General features: G+C 43.3%; 1 protein-coding gene across 1 annotated transcript in view; it reads right to left on the minus strand.

Moving 5' to 3' along the window:
* The window catches only part of LOC147669135 (uncharacterized), a 306,712-nt gene that overhangs the window by 25,284 nt on the left and 261,417 nt on the right, over nt 1-20,011 (minus strand). The window lies entirely within an intron of this gene.

Below are 20,011 nucleotides of genomic sequence, written 5' to 3' on the forward strand. Positions count from 1 at the left end.
AGGTCAGCTGGTAAAATCATGCAATTTAAAAATACAGGGTCACAATCTTAGCAGAGTCACAATTTTAACAAAACAATGACCTCCTGGCTCACGCCTCAGGAGGGGTATCAGTCACAAAGATGTTTTAAATGCCCGATGCAGGCTGTTCAATAAAGTTTTGAGTATTAAAAAACTTTGTTGGGGGCTCAGTAATTCGCAAGACACTTCACCGTGTGCTAATCATACCGACCCTGTGGGCTAGAATTCACACTCACGTGTTCTTACCTGTTATAACCCAAGTGGGTAAATAATCAAACAACTCCCCACACTGACTAATCTTGCCCTTGTGGGAATGTTCAAATCTAGTCAAAGTATTCAGCGTCTCACAAATAACACTAATAATACGCAATCTGCATCACCTTGGGCATTGGTTTACCTATTTGCAGAGGAGCCCTTTGCACTATTTGTGACTAATCAGTTCCTGCCCCAGTGCTGATAAATATATATATATATATATACATAAATATATGGAAAACAAAGGAACCTTGGTTCGAAGAGGCACTCTGAAACCGGATCCCTAGTGATGGCAAAAAGGAATGACTTCACTCTGGAGTTAAAATAAAAAAGCCTTACGCGTTTCAGTGCTCTTAGTGCTCCTTGTTCACAGGCATTCCATGTCATGGCGCAGGTAAATGAAAGGAGCACTTCATCTGCTTAGAGGTTAGGTGCTTCAGAGATAGGGTCCACAGTTGAGGAGAGGTGATCCCCATGGGTCAGTTAGGTGCACACAGGTGAGTGTAGACTGAGGGATCCAACTGAATTCAGAAGGACTTAGAACTAACAAGTGCCTCTGCAGTAGAGGACCATTGTTAACGTTGTATCGCCTAAGCAGGGATGTACACCACAGTATTTTCTTAGACTACCCTGGCTTTAGGCTGGAGGGGGTTGTGTTGGAGCTGACCCTCTCTGCAGGGTCACCCACAAACATTTGCCTTTGTACTCCACTGTTTGGCTGATTTCTTTGTATTGGCCTTAGGACTCTGCAGTTTACCACCTCAGTGCTAAATTACTTGTGCTCTCTTCTTTAAGCATGGTAAAGGGTGCATACATTTGTTTGCTATATTTAATTTACTTATGTCTCTTGTAGAGCGGTGTACCATATACCCATGGCCAGTAAAATAAATATACTTACTCTGCCACCCCCTTAAGCAACACCTTAAAACATGTCTCGGGCTTGTAATTGCAGCCTGAATGCAGTTTTATACTGTGAGGTAGACTTTGCAAAATATCTCCCTTGCTAAGCCTTAAAATTCCCTTTTATTGCATATAAGTCAACCAAAAGGTAGGCCCTAGGTAGCACATGGGGCAGAGTGCATTGTAGTTACAAGGTTGGGCATGTACCTTTAAGTTTTACATGTCTTGGTATTGAAACACTCCTAAATTCTTTTTTCAATACTGTGAGGCCTACCGGGCCCAAATGATAACATTAGGTTACACTGTTACATGTAAAACGTGGCATTTTTGATTGTGGAAAGATACACATTTCATGTATGGTAGCTATAAAATTGTAATTAAAATCGTCTTTAATGGTAAAGTCAGATTTTAAGTTACAAGTTTGAAAATGCCACTTCTTGAAATTTGCCATTTTCCTGCCTCTGCCATTTGGTGCCTGCCACCTCCTCTTGGTCACATGACTGATTGTACTTGGCAGTTAGGACTTTGTCACTTCCTCCCCGGCAGTCTCATAATTATGGGATTAAGTGTGCCGGAATGGGCCATCTGCTGGCAGAATGGGGGGGGGGCGCTCAGACCAGCCACACTTGTAACTGAGTATGCTCTGTCCTGTCTTTCCACAAAAGGCTTGTCACCTCTGCATTGTCTCTGTAGCCAGCTTGGAGCCTGAGCATGGAAGTCAGGAGATTCCAAGCCCATCAAAGAGAAACATATAGAAAATTCTACAATATATAAAAGAAGACACCAGTCATAAAAATAGTGCCCTTAGATCCACTGTGGAAGGACTCTCAGAGGATTACACCTGCTGTGTACTCCACAAGATTGATTTGCTGCCTGGAGCCTGCATTGAGCCAACAGAGGCCTGCCCTTCTTCTTGAGCTCTGCTTTATCAATTTGACCTAGGACTACCAGAGTGACTCCAAGAACTACTTTTCTGGCCTCATGTTCAAAGGCACAGGGACATAACAAGCTCTCACCATCTTGAACTCGCAGCTGGACCCAGCATGAGTGAGTCGTTCATTGACTCCCAACTAGTTCCCCTTCAGTCCAGGAAACTTGATTGGAGTGTTAAAGGTGACCCAATAGTCAAAATTCAAAACTTGGGACTTATAAATGTTTTTTGCTACAGACTGGACTGTGAACCGATGGAAGACTAGGACCAACCAGCTCCTCCATCCACCCAAAGTACATTGCCTATCTTTGCGGTAGTTCCCGCTATGTTCTTCTCCACAGCAGCAGATCCTATTTATCTGTCCTTTGCCAAGAGGGTGTATGGCATCATAAACTCTTGTCGGCTGCAGCCTCCTGCTGCTTCAAGCTGGAGATTTGTGACTTCCAAAAAAATTGAAAAAGTTCAAACTTAGAAATCTTCACTGCAACATTGTCCAGTGGTTCCCAAATGGTGACACCTCCCCCTCAGACAACGCCTGCGGCCTTGTTCCGCTGAATTGACTCTTTGAGAATTTGTTCTTCAAAATGTCTTCCAAGTCTGAAGATTAGCACCAACTGTGCCTAATCAACTTGTTGTATCCAAATCAACCTCCACTGCGGTGACAATATTTTTCGACTTTGACATGGTCTTGCCAGAGTAGATGTCTATGGTTGGACTTTGATTCTTTATAGTCTTTCATAACTGTGGTTCTACTGATTGGATTTTTGTCATTTGGGTGTCAAATAATTTGCTTCACTTAACTATTTTGTGCTGTGTTTTCACTGCAATGCTGTTTGTCTGCATACATATTTTACAAATTGCCTCTAGGTAAACCCAACTGCTTTCTGTTCCAAGTGACCCAGGGTCAAGCCCAGGTTAGTTCAGTGTGGCTGTTGCTTGAGTAGCGGTCGCTCCCACCCCTTCAAACATCAACCCAATTTTGCATGTACAAGAACAAGGATTTTGAGATATATGAGGAAGATTTAAATAAATAATAATTCACACTATGGGGAACTAAATGTTTCTCCATTCCATTTACATACTTTTTTAACACAACCAGAATAGGTAAAGCTAAATACATAGACTTGGATATATTCAAGACAATGGCATAACGTGAAGAGCTTGTATGTTTTCAATTTTGAGAGAACTATGCTTGAATTGGTTGCATTCAAATGATCCTTCAGCGCAGTACATGACTGTTGCTTGTGTTTTCCACAGCTGTTTACAAAGTTGGTATCTGAACAAAGTATTCAGTAAAAATGTATTTGGGCCCATTTTAAACTTTGATGACTATCAATCAAAATTAAAATATTTACTAAGTTGCACCAAACTGCATTTATTGATCCACAAATAAAATCACAGGCAGTAAGAAGTGAACTACTTCCAGGCATCATTAGAAATCTTCATAAATGCTTGAACAAAGATTAACAATTTTCCTTCTAGCAGCATCGTGTTCACCAATCTACTAGAACACAGTATACTTCCTTGGAGACATTCTGCTAATACCAACAATTTGCAGATACAGACAATAGCATTTGATACATTGTGAGATTTTTTTATGGATCATAACGGTGGACTGCTTCTGCGGAGTGTACTGATACATCATTTGTCCCCCAACAAATCTACTTCATACTTCATCTGAGAGGTTTCATGACAATAAGAATGGTTCTATTGCTGTGATGCAATATTTCCTTGACGGCTTAATGGAGAGGCTACCCATGAAGGCTTTCAGTAAATACTGTCACATTCCTACCTGACATTAAACTTAATACTGGGGTGGTCTGCTCTACCTCTGGATGATGATGAGGACATGTAATCCTTACAACTTGAAATGAAGGGCATCCCCGTAACAATTGTTCTGACGATGGACACTCAAGGTACATTTCAACCAATTGTAAGAAAGTGTAGACGAACATTCTAAAACATGGCTTAGTGACACATATAAGATACAGAAGACTCTGCCAATAACTCCCCAAAAATAAATAGCAACAATACTAGCACTTATCCAAACAAAAGACCTAGAGGATCAGTCAGCATGTAATAATGTGCATATTGTTGTATTCGACTGACATGGGAACACCAGAGAAAGTTGTAGAATCCTATATTCTGGGACTTTTTGATAAAGAAAAACCCTCTCTGTTTGTTATCAAAAGAGTGCACTCATCTTTAGCTCCTCGTTCTTCTCTAGGAGCTCATTTCAGATCAATCATCGCTCACATATCAAGGTTGTGATACTCATCTAAGAATGGTAAGAGAGAAAGAAGACCTACATGATTACGCCAGTATGCTTTTGGAGATATTCAAAATATAAAAGAAACAATACGGGGAGATAGAGCCTAAGGGAGTTTAAAGACCAAACAGAGACATGTTCCCAAACTGAATACAAGAAATACAAAAGTGTCAAAGGGTCTAAAAAGTCTATGTGTGGTACATTAAACTAACAAAGATCTGTGTCAACTCATCTAACAGTCTTAAAGAAACATTGGTGGATATCAGTGATCACTAGCAGGATACTCATCAGTCACCACTCGGAACCGCCCGTCATCATTTGGCATTCCTGTTAACCACAGAATTGGTACACCACTGGTTCAGATGGAAGGTCAGATGGTATAACCTCTTAAGAACCTCGTAGCGGCCAAAGGTGGTAGAGTGTCACAAACTACCCATCAATGGAAAAGATGAGGGTAACAGATTTACAGTGCTGTGAAAAAATGTGATAAGTGAGTGAGAAAACATAAAATTGGGTGAGGGAGCAGAAATAAGACTAACTTTATTCTGTTCTATGCTCGCTCCACCAATATTAAAAAGAGCAGCATACATAGATTTACAAAATATCTACCTGGATGTAAAATTGGTCGACATGTTTCAGCAATATATAAAGGACTATAGAGTCCATTGCTTTCATCAGGACCGGAGTATAACAAAGATGCTACTGCAAAAAGTGAAGTGAAGGGTATAAAAAGTGACACAGTATTAACATTGCTGCAACATGAAAAAAGATCACCTGATTTTCTAGGTGTGTCCTTTATTCGCAGAAGTTTTTATTGTCACCTTGACGGTACTTCGTGGCCTCCGTCTGAGCCGACCTCCCCAACCGGCTCAGACGGAGGCCACAAAGTACCGACGGATAGAGCGGTGCTTCCCTCGTGTCCGGAGCCGTTGCCAGGCGGGGTGGAGCTTTTAGCTTCAACTACAAGGTGACATTAAAAACTTCTGCGAATAACATACTGAACCCCCAGCTCCTCATGGACAGCCAAATTGGATGTGCCACGTGGAGCACACAGGAGACATTTCAGGAAGTCATTCTCCGCTATTTGTAAAGAATCTCCCGCATTATATCCCCATATTTCGCTGCCATAGAAAGCTTTGGCCAGGGATTAAGCCTGGTAAACTTGGAGCAAAGCTCCAGTTGGTTTCTTAACCAATTTGGAGGCAAAATAAAAAATTGCAGCATTCACCCTCGCGACGTCCCCTTTTTTTTCGATATGAGGGGACCCCAGTTAAGCTTATTGTCGAAGAGGACCCCTAAATATGAAAACGTATTAGTACGGGGAATCTTAGAATCTCCAACTTTAAATTGGTAATTCTTTTTTGGAGGGTGCCCCACTTGCATGACATAAGATTTGGTGTTGTTGATTGTCCAATCCCTGTCTGACATAAATGCAGAGAAGGCGGTTAAAAGTGATTGTAGTCCTCTTTCAGTCCTAGATATGAGGTGGGCATTGCCGGCATATAGCCGGACGGGAATACCTCGCCGTCCTACTCTGGGACAGTCAGCCCCTAATGCCCGCAAGACGCTATCTAGTTCATTAATATAAAAGTTAAACAAGAAGGGAGCCAAAATATATCCTTGCCGGACTCCCTTTTTGATATTAAAATCCCTTGTAACACTCAAGTCCTGGGAAAACCTAACATTAGCTTTTGTAGACCTGTGTAAGTCCTCTAAGAAGTTTACAACACTATTTTCCAATCCCATTGCCCTCATGGACTGCCAGAGCTTATTCCTGTTCACACAGTCAAAAGCTGATGACAGGTCCATGAAGGCAAGGTGAATGGTCCCAGGGTGAGCCACTGTGTACTTGTTCAGTATCAAAAATAAGTAAAGACACTGGGCAACGGTAGACCGACCCTAACCAAACCTATTCTGGACATCAGACAGGATCCTGTTAGCCTCTGCCCATGATGATAGTCTCTGAAGGAGGACCCAACTCACCACTTTTACCACGAGGTCTAAGAGCGAGATGGGTCTATAGCAAAGGGGACTGCTTCTGTCACCTTTTTTTAAAACGGGAACTATCGTGGAGGTTGCCCACGACTGAGGGCAGCCGTACTGTGCTGCAGCATTAAAAACAGACTCCAGTATTGGTACCCAGAAGGGGGGGTCAGACTTAAAAAGATTTGGAGGGATCCCGTCAGGGCCAGGTGCTTTTCCAGCAGTTAGGCCAGATATACCTTCCAGTATTTCACCCCTCTCGAATCTTATTACCACAGCCTCAGGACCAGATTGTATCTTGTCATTTTGCTCAGGCAGGCAGTCAAACATTAGCTCATAATGTGATTCCCACTCCTCCTTAGGTATATAACAATCAAGGCCACCTCCCCCTTCCAGATCAAATAGGGGTTTGTTTACCACACTCCAACACTTCAAGCTATTTCTAAGAGTGCCGGGGTCCAGCATCTCCCTCCATGCTTTATCCTTCAATGCTCCCTTTCGTTTAGCTAAGGCCGACTTATATTCTCTGCGACACGCGGAAACATTGGCTTGTATTCTGGGTGTGGTTGACAAGACTTCCCTCAGCCTCCTAGCTGCTTTGGAGCAGTGGCAATCAAATTATCTAGGACCCGCCTGTGTTTTGCCTTAACTGGAACGGATAGCAGCACTGTCACCTTTTCAGTGATAGACTTACAGGTGTATCCAGTGTACAAAGGGCCCTACACTGGCATTTTTAATATTGTTAAAAAGTATTTCTGGGCTTACTTGAGACCATCTTAATCTGCGCATTCCATCAGTTGGTCGCAATGATCCCAACTTATGGGCTGCCCCTATTTTTTCAACCAGTGGACCTGTCAAGTGAAATGATAAGGGATTATGATCACTAAATTCACTCTTGGTGATTAAAAAAGTGCCTACAAAAGATTGAATTGAGGCTGATATTAGCCCCTTCCATGCTCATGACGATCTCAGCTCGTCATGCAGTACAGTGCTCCTGTGCTCATGATGAGCCGAGATCGTCATGACCACACCCATTTTCATTGCTGTCCAGCACAGCAGAGGGATTTCTCAAGCAGCGATGTGGTTAAAACAAAGTTAATGAAAGACCCATTACCGTGTCCCTTGAACGTGGGCACCGTGAAATTAATGCAGGGGTCCGTTATAACCATGATGGGTGTCAGGTCTAAATCTTTAATCAAGGCATTTAACCACTCCCCTTCAACTGTGTGTTCAAAGTGGAAGCCATATATTCGGGGACAGCCCAGCACAAGGATACAGGACGTTAGCGGGTCGCCACAGGGATGTATGTTAAAATTGACGGCAAACATAAGGCTATATAAGCTATGGCTCAGGTATTGGTTTATGAATTCACTCAGGGCAGTAACAATGCTAGGCTCAATCGGGGAGAAAATGGAGTTGTAAAAATTAACAAGTCCCCAACTAAAAGCCCCTTTACGTGCCACTAAAGCTAAAATACCTGAATGTGAGGTGGACACTACCTGCACTTTGCAGGCCACGGCCATCGAGATGTAAATCACCAAACCCCCCTTGGTCTCCCCCTCAGCTAAGGTTTAGCTGGAACGAAGAGAGCCTTGTAGCCTTCCAGGAAGAGGTCACATTCTACCAACCATATTTCCTGTAGATAGATTATCAGGAATTGCTTCACATATGTTACCCATCTGGGATCATGTAGCTTAGCAGCCAAGCCCGCTATGTTCCAGGCTACAAAGTTGTTCGAGCTCCACCTTGGATACTCAGCCCCAACAATCCTTGCTTCCTGAGGTGGAACAACCTGCTCGCCCCTGTAGTTACATGGTCCTGAAGTCAGTCACATTCCTTCATGCCTGTCAAGGTGTCAAATTTATCGTTTAGTGGCAATCTATACCCAATGCCACACTGTCTGTCCATAAATGGCTGTGATTTCAACAAGGGAGTTGGATAGTAAGTAGGTCCTGGTCTTGTCTGAGTATCCCCCAAACAATATTCCCTGGGGACAGCTCTAGCCAAATCCCTGTTGCTGGACTGCCTATAAAAAAATCCCAGGGGTAATATTCTAATTATAGAGCCGGATATTGGAGGGAGACTAAAACCCCTTGAAAAAATATGACCTACAATGTAGGGATTGTCAAAGTTAATATTAATACAGTCCCCAGTCCATTGTTTACTGGAGCTCCCTATCCAGTTAACCCTACGTGCCATGATTATGTTATTGGATAAATTGGCACCAGCTATTGTGTTCTGTGTGAACCACTGCGTTATTTTGTTTATTAACTGCCCATCATTTTCGCTCTTCCCTGGGGAAAGGGCAGAAACAGGTCCTAGGATTGCTACATAAGGAGTAGATTTAGGGGGGAGATCAATAGTTGGTAGGCTTGTTGGTAAAAGGGACCCATCCTCTGACTTCTTATCCTTCTGCGGGAAGGGCGACCCTGTTCTAGTAGTGGTGGACTGTCTTAAGTCTAAGTTATTAATGTTAGCCAACTTATGACTACTTGAGCCTATTTTGTCCGGTGTCCCACTGTTAGTTAGATGTTAACATCACAATAGTGGCTTCTTCATCTCTGTCCCGCCCCGCTCTACCTCTATCACTGGGCTCTAGAATTTTGGGCTTGTGTGAGCTTGCTATAACATAGTCACGAGGAGAGTTAGCCACCAGCTTTTCTAATTTAGATAAACTTGCTTCCACCCCAATATTTTTTGTGAAATAGGATCTAATAGGGTAGACAACAGGGTTTCTAATCTTCCCCAAAAATCCCCCTCCAAAGAGCCGGTAGATAATGCCCCTAAATTAATCTGATTCCGGTTGGTTGGGTTTCCCTCCATGGCGTCACCCATGGTGTGTACTTCTACCGTGGTCATCCCCTAGTTACCTGACACAGGTTGCACAAATTGCCTAGATCCCCAATTTTTCATAGTTACAACATTGGGTTTCTTAAGAAAAGTAGATTTTGCTTTTGTTTTCTGTGCCCTTGATCGTAGTTTCTGTTTAGCTGAGCTACGTTCCTGCTCTTGTATTGCTGAGGACATGATTTTATTTAATTGTGGTATATTAGCCTCTATCTGTTCTGGGAGTGTATCCTGATTGGGGACAGTCAGGACATCTGGGAAAGCAGGAGTAAGGGAAAGCCTGCCTTGCGAGGTAAAGGGCTCCAGTGATAACCTGCGCTCCGTTAATATAATTTTGTTGTTAAGGACATATTCGGCCCCTTAGGCATTTAGGCCCACATGCATCAAGCATTTTTGTAGTCGCAAACGGTGCGATTACTTAAAATCGGCCGTTTGCGAATGCAAAAGTGCTTTTTGGGATGCATGAAGCAATTTTAGAATTCGTAACATTGTTGCGAGTTCTAAAATTGCGGGTGCTTTTAAGAAGTCGCAGATGTGCGATTTCTTAAAAGCAATGCATCATTACTTTCACAAGTGCAAAGTCGCAATTAGGGTGCCAAATTTACCGAGTGGTTGAACCACTCGGTAAATTTGGAAAAAGTGTTTAAAATGCTGCAAATGTTTTTTTTTCTACATTCATGTTTCACACACATATGTCCTTAGGACATGTGTGTGTGAAACATGATGCGAAAAATACATTTCAGGGGTGCATGGGGGGGGTCCTTTGGACCCCCCCCTGCACCCATGAAATTTTCAAAGTGCCACTCGCAATTTGCTGATGCCTTCCCATTGACTCCTATGGGCCTTTTGGCCCATAGGAATCAATAGGAATTGCGAAAATGCACTTAAGAATTCGGTATTCATTTGGGATTCGGTAAAAATTGCGATTTTTACCGAATCCCAAATGAATACCGAAAACAATGATGCATAGCATTTTGCACTTCTTAATTTGCGATTCCTTATTTTTCGCAAATTAGGAAGTGCAAAATGTAACAATGATGCATGTGGGCCTCTAGGTTCCAACCACACCTTTCCCCGCAATTACTTTCCATCTACTCATTTTATTCTATGAGTGTAAACACTATAGGAAGCACAAAGTCTACACCACAGTTCAATGCGAATTTACAATCAAAAACTAATGCAACATAAACATCCAAAAAGCAAGATAAGTTAAGTGAAATACTTTGGTACGTAACTCTATCAAGGTCAAGAATATAATCATAAAAGCTTGTACATAAGCTGGTTCGCTACTCAGCAATGCATATGTACTCTTAAAAATGTAATAAACTCACAAATATGTGGTATAATTTAAAATAAACTAACACACTAGTAAACGACCCTGAATTTAGAGTCAAAGTGAGTGATTCACAAGCGACACTATCACAGCGATAGGCTTAACATAGACTTAAGTACTCCTTTGGCACATAAGTAAATCGATAGGAAAGTTCTCAACACTAAAGCTCTAATTCATTGGTCTTCCAATTGGGTACTTGCAACACCATTGTGCTAGCCAAATCTCTATGTACCCACTAGGTAGGAGGTGCTTAAGTGTAGAATATCCCTGTGTGCATGGTTGAGGGGGATCACTGACAAAATATCGACCTACAAAATATCGACCTACAGGAATATTGAGTCAAAAATATCGAAGGCAATAATATCCACATCCTATCTACAACATGGTAAGTACAAAAATATCGAGAAAAAAAATATAGACGTAAAAAATATCGATGTTAAAAATATCTAAAATAAAGTAAAAAACACAAATAAATAAATTCAACATAGTTAAAATTATCTAATAATGTTTAAAATGGGGAGGAGCTACGCAGGCATCCAAGATGGTCGCGTGAGCAGAGAGCTCCCGAGACCCGCGCCGCTCTTATTGATCTATCCTTCTGCTATCCTGGTCACTTTGACGGGCTTTTGAAGTGCTGCTCTTGCTGATGCTGCTGTACTTTTTGGGGCCGAGATCGGACTTCGGGAACCATATTTACGTCGTCCTAAGCTTTCTGGCCTAGCCCCGGACGGGACCGGGGACTCTCTGCTTTGGATGGCCGAGCAGTAATGCAACAACAACGGCTGCCTGGCATCTGCTCCTCCGATGGTGTGCCACTTTCACTTTCGGTTTCTTGTCCATCCTTGAACTGACTGCCTCTGGCCTAATCTACACTCCTGGTTTTGGTGGTTTAACCAGCTGCACGTCTCCATCGCAGCGCCGGCTCAGTGGGCTGTGATTTTTGTGAAGCTAGACTTTCAAGGTCCGGAAGATCGCTGCCATTCTATCGCACCCGGGAGGACCCAGTGGGGTGCTGAATTCAACATGGCGTTCGATGTTACCCTTATTCGAGCCGATTTAGCCAAGACAAACGAGAGGGTCAAGGCATTGGACCTAAAAGCTTCCAGTCTGGTGACGGATATGGCGGAAGCGCAGTCAGAGATTGGGAATCTGCGGTCGTCGCAGGACCTACTAACTAGACGTATGGAGGAGTACGACAACAGGGCCCGACGAAACAACATCCGCCTGGTCGGGGTGCCGGATGACAGTGGTGCTGCCTCGATCAATTTACTGGTTGAGGAATTAATAGTTGCTAAACTTGCTCCCGCAGGCCTCAGTAAGTTTTTTGCGGTCGAGCGTGCATACCGCTTCCCAGGTGGACAGGTCAAGCCGGGGGGACCCACGAGGCCTATAATTGCTAGGCTGTTTCACTTTCGGGACAGGGACGCCATTCTTCAGGCCGCCCGCAAACACGGCCCGTTGAAGTTCGACAACAACTCCGTCTCTATCTACCCTGACTTTACTCCTCAAGTACAGCGGCAACGTTCCGGATTCCTCGGAGTGAAACGTCGCCTGAGAGATTTGGGACTTAAATATGCGATGCTGTTCCCCGCTCGTCTACGTATCGAATACAGGGAACGTGCTTACTTCTTTGATCAACCGGACAGTTCCAGTGTCTGGTTGGACTCCTTGCCAAAGGACGACGCCGAGAGCGGAGGCCCCGGAGGTGCGGACGGAGGCGCAACGGCGCAGGAATGACTTTGGGCACTGAAGTCCGATTTTGGATCGTAATTTTTGCAGAGTAACTTATATCATGTGCTTCATCTTTATGCCCGGGGTGGGGCGGGTTGGGGCAGTCTCTCCCTTCCTCCTCAGGGGTCCTTTGTGTAGATTCAGATGGGGCGAAAGGCACACTGCAGTTTGGGAAGGCTTCTCAGTCAGCAGGGGTGCAGGGTGGGGGGTGTTGTAACGGGTTTTTGGTTGGGGTGTGGGTGGTGGGGACTTGGTTATGTGCTGTGTTTTATGTTTCTCTTTTCACATGGTACTGTATCGCTTGTATGCATCCTTGATCTGAGGTTCCTGGAGGGGGTGGGCTGGGACTCTTTCTGGGATGGGGGGTGACGTGAAGGTTCTATCCTGGAATGTTAATGGCTTGGGGGATAGGATCAAACGTGGTATTGTGTTGCAATTTATAAGACGTCATTCCCCTGATGTTGTTTTACTCCAAGAAACCCACTTGATTGGTAATGCCTGTAAAGCTCTTAACCGTCGAGGTTACCGACTTGTCGCTCACGCTGGTTTTACATCTGGCTCCCGAGGGGTTGGTATAATGGTGAAATCCTCTTTAGCCCTTGAAATTGACGATGTCACCCTTGATGATCGGGGATGTTATGCTGCTTTCTCGGGGAGATGGGAGGGAAAGCTGATTGTAATTATTGCTGTTTATGTTCCCCCGGGACTGCAGGCTACCACTTATGCTGACCTTGGTAGGACTCTCCTGGGGCTTCCAGATGGCCTCCTGATCATGGGTGGGGATTTCAATTCGGTGATGTCGGGCGAGTGTGATCGGCTGCCCCCTAGAGTTCTGCCATTGTCACAGATGTGGCTGACTGACTTGACGGAAACCTTCAGGTTGGTAGATGTTTGGCGGTCGCTACACCCCTCACAGACTCAATACACATTCCACTCTGGTGCCCATGGCAGCCTCTCAGGATTGATTATTTTTTTATGCTGACTGCTAACTTGTCCTTGGTGCGGGAAGTTCGACATCTCCCCAGGGGTATTTCTGACCATTCCCACTTGCTGCTCGAGGTTTCGGTGGGAGGTCTCTCCGGAAGCAGAGTTCCCCCTGTCCTGCCCTGGCACTTTAGGAACCCTCGGCTCCGATCGGATTTGATTAAGGCGATTGTTCTCTGGGAAGCCTTTAAAACTGTTATACGGGGTTCCGCACTGTCCCTTATTGCAGCTGACAGGAAGGCTAAGAGGGAGGCTGTGTCGGCCCTTGAGACCGAAATAACTACGCTTGAAAGTGAGTTGGGTGGAGATGATACGCCTGCACTTCTACACTCCTTGGAACTGAAGCAGGCAGACTATAGAGCCTGTGTGACTGATGCTGCTAAGGTGATGCGTGTGAATCAGCTTGGCCGTTTGTATGATGTGGGTGACAAGGCTAGCAAACTCCTGGCGTGGCTGGACAAGGCTGAAAGGATGAACCGCGTGGTGCCCGTTATCACCCGTGAGACTGGTGAATGTGTGTCTGATCCGGGTGAGATTGTTGAATGTTTCGTGGATCATTTCCAAACAGTTTACAGCTCAGTGAGTGACCGTGAGTGACCGTGATGAGGCCGACTCCCGTTTACTATTGCGTGACATTGCACTTCCCTGTGTCTCAGAGGAGGATAGATTGGCCCTAGAGGCTCCTATTACAGTGGATGAGATCGCTCTTGCCATCAGGTCCTTGCGATCGGGTAAAGCGATGGGACCCAATGGTTTGCCTATCGAGCTCTATAAACTTCGACCAGACAAAATGGCTGCTCACTTGCGGACGATGTTTCTGGATGCATTTGAGGCGGGCGTCCTTCTGTCTGAACAGCGCTTGGCTACCATAGTGGTCATTTACAAGGAAGGCTAGCCTCGTGACCGTTGCTCCTCTTATCGCCCCATCTCATTACTCAATGCCGAGCCCAAAATTCTGGCCAAAGTCCTGGCTAATCGGCTATTGTCTGTAATTTGTGACTTGATCCATCCGGATCAGTCCGGTTTCATACCCCATCGAAACACAGCTCTTGATCTCCGCAGACTCCACAGCGTTCTCGCGAGAGCTGGAACTCTCACTGAGCCTGCAGTAGTGGCCTCCCTGGATGCTACAATGGCCTTCGACACCATAGAGTGGCTATATTTGTGGGCGGCCCTTTCCAAGTTCGGCTTAGGCCCTAATTTCTTTGCATGGGTGCGGCTTCTATATGAACAACCGTTAGCCCAAGTCGTGGTGAACAGCAGAGGCTCCGATTCGTTTCCATTGGGACGTGGCACCCGTCAGGGGTGCCCGCTCTCCCCACTTCTTTTTGCATTGGCACTAGAACCCCTTGCGGCGTGGCTTCGATGGGAGCCCTCGATTAAAGGGATCCGGTGGGCACCGGATCTGGAGGATCGCGTCTCGCTTTACGCCGACGATATCCTTCTCTATTTCACCTCACCCCAGAAGTCTTTAAACGTGCTCTTTGACGTTCTCACTTCCTTTGGTAAGAACTCCGGGCTTGTTATCAACTGGACCAAGTCATGTGTCTATGTCATAGCGGTGGTATTGCCTCAGCTGCCTCCCAGGTTTCCAATCCAGGTGGTAGAAGATGGTTTTAAATATTTGGGGATTTTTATTTCCATGGATTCCTCTGTGCGATACGATTGTAATCTTTACGCTCCCCTTCGTCGCCTCAAGCAGGATGTGCGGCGGTGGCGTGAATTGCCCTTGTCTCCATTGGGACGAGCGGCACTTTTCAAAATGATGTCGCTCCCCAGGTTCCTATATGCCTTGCAGAACTTTTTTGATCCTGTCCCCGCTCGCTATTTCCGTGAGATTGAAGGCCTGCAGAGGCAATTGATTTGGGACGGACGTGCACGTATCGCCTTATCTAAACTTACACTCCCCTGGTATGATGGCGGTATTGCTCTGCCCGACATCAGATGATATTACTGGGCCTCACACGTAAGTGCAATTAACGATGTGACGTATTCCCCGGAACCCGGTCCCGCTTTCGCCCTGGATAAATTCCTGTTGCCAGGCGGCAACTTTAATAGAGCTTTATACTCGAAGTCACCACTCCGTCTCCTGACTGGTCCTACGAAATGTGCTGTGCGTGCCTGGAAGGATGCGGCTGAGGCTACAGGTTGGGGCAGCAGATTGACGCGTATGACGCCGCTGTATGATTCTGAACGGCTGGGTAACGTGTGGCGGACGAAAGGGTTTGATCGATGGGATATGATTGGGATTAGCAAGGTGGAGGATCTCTGGGCAATAGGAGCAGTAAAATCCTTTGAGGCCCTAAAGGTATAATATCAATTGGATGATAAGGAGTATTTTCGGTATCTTCAGGTGCGGCATGCCCTATCCACGGTCTTTCCCCCCGGGACTGACATCCCCCCGTCGTCCCCGTTGGAGGATCGTATTCTTGATGGCCATGTCCCGGACAGTACGATCTCCTTAATTTATAAAAAACTTATTAACAACAGGGCTGACCTGCTGGAGAAGCTTCGTGCCTCCTGGGTGGCGGATGGACTCGAACTGGATGACGAAGACTGGCAAATGGCTATTTCTTCCCCTAAGGAGGTGGCTATTCCGGCTCGGCTTCGTTTTGTGCAACTAAAGATCCTCCACTGCGTCTATGTGACTGGTATGCGTCTGGTACGAATGGGGCTTGCGACAGATGGATTATGTATGTATGTATGTATAGGCATTTATATAGCGCACTACTTACCCGTAGGGTCCCAAGGCGCTTTGACCGCTGCGAAACCCTTCCTGGCTTCCCTGAGAGATGGTCCCTTAATGGGTATCTCCAGGGTGAGACCAGGCATCCCCGGCGGTCTGGTGGGGCCGTTAGTGAAGATGAGGCAAGCTAATGCCCAGAGTTGCCGAGTGTGATCGCTGATCAGAGTGGGCACCGAGGCGAGAGAATTATCGAGTCCGCTGACTCTGGTCCAGAAACCTGCCGCGCCGGGAATCGAACCCTGGTCCCGGGCCGTCCTCTGCTCTCGGGTCTGCCGCCTCTAACCAGTGAGCCACACTACTTCACTAATGTAGATGTGGCTGTGGTATGGATGGTACCTTTCTCCATATTTTGTGGGAATGCCCGGTTATCTCTGCTTTCTGGTCCAGGGTCCATGATGTGATGGGGCGTGTTACTGGGGTCCCCCTCCTTCCTGAGGCACGGCGCTGCCTGATTAATGTGTGGGAGCCTACGGACTGTACGGCTGCTCAGACCTTCTGGATCACCCTGGGCAACATGGTTGCCAAAAGGGACATAGCACAGCTCTGGGGCTCCAACAGACCGCCTAGGCTCAGTGCCTGGAAAGATAACATGGATTGGTGCATGTTTCGGGAGAAGACAGTGTATGAGGCTCAGGGTCGTCCTAGGAAGTGGAATAGAATCTGGGCGCAATGGAACACATACCGGGGTGGCATTTGTACCCCACCACTTGATTGTACCGAGGCCATTCCCACCTCCCCATAGTTTGCGTTCCTTTCATTCTTTTCCATTCTACACACCCTTTATCATTCCCCTCCCATAGTAGACTTGCTTCCATTCTTATATACTGTTTCCCGTTTTTCCTCCCCTCCTGTTAACTTGCTATTGATCTACCATGTGTTTGTTCTCTGTTTGTTTAACTTTGACAAAATCACAAATTTAAACCTTCGATATCCTCTAATTGTTGCTTTATGCACTACACCATAATGAAGCACGAAGTGACCTTCTCCGCTGTAGAATGTGTTATACTTTTTGGCTGATTGTCATAGCGGCCGGCCCAAAAGGGTTGTAGGCAGACGCTGTGTAATGTGCATTTGATAAATAAAGGTTTTCAAAAAAAAAAAAAGAAATAATGTTTAAAAAATAAATAATACATATATAATAATAATAATACATTAATTAAATATATACTGAAAATATATAATATATATGTACTTAACTATAAGTTGTAATAATTATTTTACTAATTTATAAATTAATAAAAAATATAAATTACAAATACATTTACAAACATAAAACAAAAACATAAATAAAAAGTAAAAGAAAATATATATATATACTTTAAATATTTTTAAAATTAATTATATAAAACGTTTGATAGCGTAAGGTAAAAATTACTATTCCCACTCCAGAGAGTGCAGCAGTAGGGATAACATTGGATAGCGTAGGGGTAGAAATTACTATTCCCACTCCAGCGAGTGCAATAGTAGGGAAAGCTTTGGATAGCATAGGGGCATAAATTACTATTCCCACTCCAGACAATGCAACAGTACAGAAAGCGTTGGATAGTGTAGGGGTAAAAATTACTATTCCCACTCCAGAAAGTGCAACAGTAGGGAAAGCTTTGGATAGCGTAGGGGAAAAATGACTATTCCCACTCCAGAGAGTGCAACAGTAGGAAATGCGTTGGATAGTGCGGGAGTAAAAATTACTACTCCCACTCCAGAAAGTGCAACAGTAAGGAAAACGTTGGATAGCGTAGGGATAAAAATTACTATTCCCACTTCAGAGAGTCAAACAGTAGGGAAAGCGTTGGATAGCGTAGGGGTAAAAATTACTATTCCCACTCCTGAGAGTGCAACAGTAGGTAAACTTTGGATAGCGGAGGAGTAAAAATTACTATTTCCACTCCAGATAGTGCAACAGTAGGGAAAGCGTTGGAAAGCGTAGGAGAAAAAGTTACTATTCCCACTCCAGAGAGTGCAACAGTAGGGAAAGCATTGGATAGCGTAGGAGTAAAAATTACTATTCCTACTCCAGAGAGTGCAACAGTAAGGAAAACGTTGAATAGCGTAGGGTTAAAAATTACTATCCCCACTCCAGAGAGTGCAACAGAAGGGAAAGCGTTGGATAGCGTAGGGATAAAAATTACTATTCCCACTCCAGAGAGTGCAACAGTAGGGAAAGCGTTGGATAGCGTAGGGGTAAAAATTACTATTCCCACTCCAGAGAGTGCAACAGTAGGGAAACCATTGGATAGCGTAGGAGTAAAAATTACTATTTCCACTCCAGATAGTGCAACAGTAGGGAAAGCGTTGGATAGCGAAGGAGAAAAAGTTACTATTCCCACTCCAGAGAGTGCAACAGTAGGGAAAGCATTGGATAGCGTAGGAGTAAAAATTACTATTCCCACTCCAGAGAGTGCAACAGTAAGGAAAACGTTGGATACCGTAGGGGTAAAAATTACTATTCCCACTCCAGAGAGTGCAACAGTAGGGAAAGCGTTGGATAGCGTAGGGATAAAAATTACTATTCCCACTCCAGAGAGTGCAACAGTAGGGAAAACATTGGATAGCGTAGGAGTAAAAATTACTATTCCCACTCCAGAAAGTACAACAGTAGGGAAAGCGTTGGATAGCGTAGGAGTAAAAATTAATATTCCCACTCCAGAGAGTGCAACAGTAGGGAAAACATTGGATAGCGTAGGTGTAAAAATTACTATTCCCACTCTAGATAGTGCAACATTAGGGAAAGTGTTGCATAGCGTAAGAGTAGAAATTACTATTCCCACTCCAGAGAGTGCAAAAGTAGGGAAAGCGTTGGATAGTGTAGGGGTAAAAATTACTATTCCCACTCCAGAGAGTGCAACAGTAGGGAAAGCATTGGATAGGGTAGAAATTAAATATAACAAACTTATAAAGAATTGTTGTAAATAAAATAATTAAAATATGTATTTTTAAATAACTACATCATTTGCTACTACCGACTGATAATTACTAAACACATACTTACAATTAAATAATTATTTAACGATAAATGAATAATAAATACAAATAAATATTAATTAATACATATAAATAACCAAATATTATTGAACTCTAAAATATTTTTCTAAACAAAAAAAATATTAATTATGATAAATGGATTAACAATTACAAAATGGTACACAGTACATTTATTTTTGAATAAAAAATATTTCTTAATACAAATTATTTTCCAATTAATAAAATGATTTCCAATTAATAAAAATAAATAACAATAAACATTATTATTTTACAAAAAATTATTTAGCAATTAAAAAAATTAATTACAAATTAAAAATTGTAATTACAAATAACAAACATCAATTACCAATTAAAAAAATTAATTGCCGATTACAAAATGTAATTACCAATTACAAACCTTAATTACCAATTGAAAAAAATAATTGCCAATTAAAATATGTAATTACCAATGAAAAACCTGAAATACCATTTAAAAAAATAATTACCAATTAAAAATTGTAATTACAAATTAAAAACCTAAATTACCAATTAATAAAATTAATTACCAATTAAAAAATGTAATTACAAATTACAAACCTAAATTACAAATTAATAAAAACAATTACCAATTAAAATTATTAATTACCAAATAATAATTAATTAGAAATAAAATATTTATCAATACCTATCAAAAATAAATATTTTTTCTTATTTACAATTAAATTACTTCCCACCCTATTCCCCTATAAACCCACAACCCGCTACAGAAATTCAACGCAAAAATTATTTAAAATTAATTTACAATTACTAAAAATATATAATTAATTTAAAATAATTAAATTACTTCCCACCCTATTCCCCTATAAACCCACAACCCGCTCCAGTCCTAAAACATAAAATTAAATTAATAACAACATTTTTTATATATAATAAATAGTACACATATAATTTAAAACAAATAAACTACTTAATAAAAACATATAACACATACATATAAAATACATAACAACAAACAAATATCGATATTAGTAACATCGAAATTAGTGACATCGA

This window comes from Lissotriton vulgaris, unplaced genomic scaffold, assembly GCF_964263255.1.
Source record: "Lissotriton vulgaris unplaced genomic scaffold, aLisVul1.2 SCAFFOLD_2603, whole genome shotgun sequence".
Taxonomy (NCBI): Eukaryota; Metazoa; Chordata; class Amphibia; order Caudata; family Salamandridae; genus Lissotriton; species Lissotriton vulgaris.